We start from the raw sequence: 3,197 nt of genomic DNA on the forward strand, positions 1-3,197 counted from the left end.
GGTAGATGTACTCGTGGCATTTGATGCCTGGGGTAAATAATGCCTTGAGCAAATGTGCCTGGGGTAAATGATTCCTCAGGTAAATGTATATATATGGAGGATATATGATGCCTGGGGTAGGCCATGCCAGGGTGTAAATGATGCCTGGGGTAAATACAGGCCCTGTGCTGCTTTAAAGGGGATAATAAGTACGTTTTATTGCCCCGTCTCAAAAAATGACCTCGCTCCATCTGCAGCCGGCCGATGGGATTATTGATCGCTATCAATGAATCATCACGAGTCAGCAGCTGCTTGGTACTTCCCCTTCTACTCCCCTTTCTACTCCCCCCATTTACTGCCCCCTTCTACTCTATGGGCATCGGAGACAAAACCTGAAAAACATCACATTTCATAGAAACTGATTGTAAAAAAAACACCTAAAAGTAAATTACATCATACTGGCAGTAAATTACTCAAACAGTGTTTTTTAGAAGACCTGAAAATACTTAATGAATTGCTTTAAATATTGGTGAGAATGATTCAAAAATGGTCAAATACTGTCCTAAAAATCTTAAAATCCTAAAAATTACCCCGAAAATTGAAAAAAAAAAAATGGTCAAAAAGGATTTGGAATAATTACACAAAAATTGAGAAAGAAATTTCCACAAACTCTGTGTGGAATAATCTACATTCAAAATTGAAAATAAAGTAAAAAAATAAAAAAATAGAATAAAATGTTCTGAAAAATGTAAAAGAAATCACAAAAATTTTGAAAAAAGAGAGAAATAAAAGTGAAGCAGCAACTGGCGCAATGATTTATTATCACAATCGTAATTATTATTATTATTGTTATTCACTTTATTATTTACAACATCCTAAAAAAGCAACTATCACAGAAATAATCACATCACGATCCCCCGTTGCCATGGTAACCCATGCTGGTGGTCCCCCAAAGGGGCAAACGGCTTAAAAAGAGGCCGCGCCACCTGTCGGAAGTTGGGAATATCAAACTTAATTGTTCTATTATCTTATTTTTTTTCTCCTGGCCATCCAGGTCGGAGAAGGTTTACAGAAGGTTCGTCTCCCAGTAGGAGAAGGAGAGTTTAAAAATTGTCTTTATTCAAATTAAAGAAAGATCACTTTGTAACTGTTGTTGAGATACTTTTATCCCTTTTAGCGCAGCAGAGGCTAGTTGGTTTTTTTCACCTTTCTCCATGTTCACCTGCTTTCCTTGGTTTATTTCAGACGACCAGTTTGATTATGTTTAATGCTAACATTATGTTGACTTGCATGGGCTGATACTAGTTATACTGTTATGCTAAGTTAATCAGCATGCTGTCCATGAGCCCTGTTGTGAAGGATTTGTTTGTTATATGATTCATATAATGTCATTGCTTAGCGCATCGGTGTCAAACTCTGGCCCGCGGGCTAAATTTGGCCTGCAGTGTAATAATATTCGGCCTGCGAAGCCATACCAAATGTCTATTAGAGCTGCTCTACCGCTACGGCGCATGTACTGCTAATACTATAAAAATCCCAGAATGCTCTGCTGGTGTTTTGCCACGAAAATCACAACAGGACCCATAAACATCCTCTCCTCTGTTGCCGGTCGTCATAGCAAGCTTACGCTAATACTAGCAACGTGCTAACCCTCTGAAAAATGGCAAAAAAGAGTAGATAAGTGGGGAGCAAACTCAGCTATAATTAACGTTTTCTTGCTACTCCAAGACATGGGCTTGACATTAATTGATTTATTATTGTTATTTTATTTTTACGTTTATCATTAGCCTGTGGCAAAAGGTTACAGTTGACATTTAATTCAGAAGGCTGCAAATAAACAGACGCATCCAATCTTTATTTAAAGAAATGAAAGCCACTGATGTGCCATTGATGATAAAGTTAAAAATAATAGTAATACCAGGGACTGGATTTATGCATGAAAATGTTTCCACGGACCGATAAGAGGCACAGGGGTTGAAACAATAAGAACTTTTGTCAGTTCACAGTATTTGATCTAAATACAATGATCATTTTAATAAAACACAAAAAATGAATACAAAGATCCGGAAGGTCCAATGAAAAAACTATCATTTGTACCAAGAAAGACCTGCGCCGAGTCCTCGTTGCTGGACAAAGGGGTCGGCTTCACTAGATCGCAGCAAAAGAAGCGACCCTGGCCGCTGCGGAAGCCACCAACGCCATCGTTCCGCCATCAATAACCGGATCACTATACGATTCCGGTTTCCTGTGCGGACAAGCAACCCGTTTGGGCCGTGAAAGCATTTCATTTGCTCTGACCTGGCGTGCACCGTGTAGAAGGCATCTCCATGCTTTACGCTGAATGAGACCTCCAGGGTTTGTGACATGAAAACCTCCCTCCTCAGAGACTGAACATGCCTTAGCCTAGCATCCTTGCACCCCAGGTTTTAAAGCCACTGGCGGACTTCCCAAATGTTTTTAGCTCATTTTCCAAAAACGGTACATCTGATTCGAGGGTGCGGACAGTGGGGAACGCCTGCGCCAAAGCGTTCCCCGATGACCACGTCACGAGCAGTCAGCTGGAGGACGAGCGCTTCCAACTTCAGGATGGCAACCAAAGCTCGTTTCATTCTGGGCAAGAGCTGGTCAAGAACCTCTTCAACATGGAACCCGACAGGTGTCATCTGACACCTTCATTGCCTCCTCCCAATGCAGCCATTCCCGACCCCCCCCCCCCCCCCCCCTCGCCGCCTCCTCCCGTATCCCCCGGCAACCCGGGCCCTGGCAACCAGGACGCTGCAGGACGTTTCCTTTGCTGCCTTCAATCGCCAGAACGGGAATGTTGGGACGCCGTGGGTGGTGGGCAAATAATTATTATATCCACGCGTGTGTGTGTGTGTGTGTGTCTGTGTGTGTGTGTGTGTGTCCTTCAGCGGAGGCCCCTCCATCATCGTCCCCTCCTCCTCCTTCTCTTCTTCCTCTTCCTCCTTTCTTTCTCCAGCTCCACCGTGAGGCACGTCGCCTGAGGTCTGTTTCATATTGTGAATTAATTATTCTCTGCTGGAATTGCGCCGTGTGTGTGTGTGTGCGTGTGTGTGTGTGCACTTTGCTACCGCAAAGGAAATGACAGAGCAGTATAACCCTCTCCATCTTTTCCTCCTTCTTCTTCTTCTTCTTCATCTCTCGATGCCAATCACTTCCCTTTTGAAAGGTGGAGGGGGAAGAGGAGGAAGATGGAG

The sequence above is a fragment of the Fistularia commersonii genome, chromosome 15, assembly GCF_037954325.1.
Source record: "Fistularia commersonii isolate RoL2024-O1a breed Wild chromosome 15, RoL_Fcom_v1.0, whole genome shotgun sequence".
Lineage (NCBI taxonomy): Eukaryota > Metazoa > Chordata > Actinopteri > Syngnathiformes > Fistulariidae > Fistularia > Fistularia commersonii.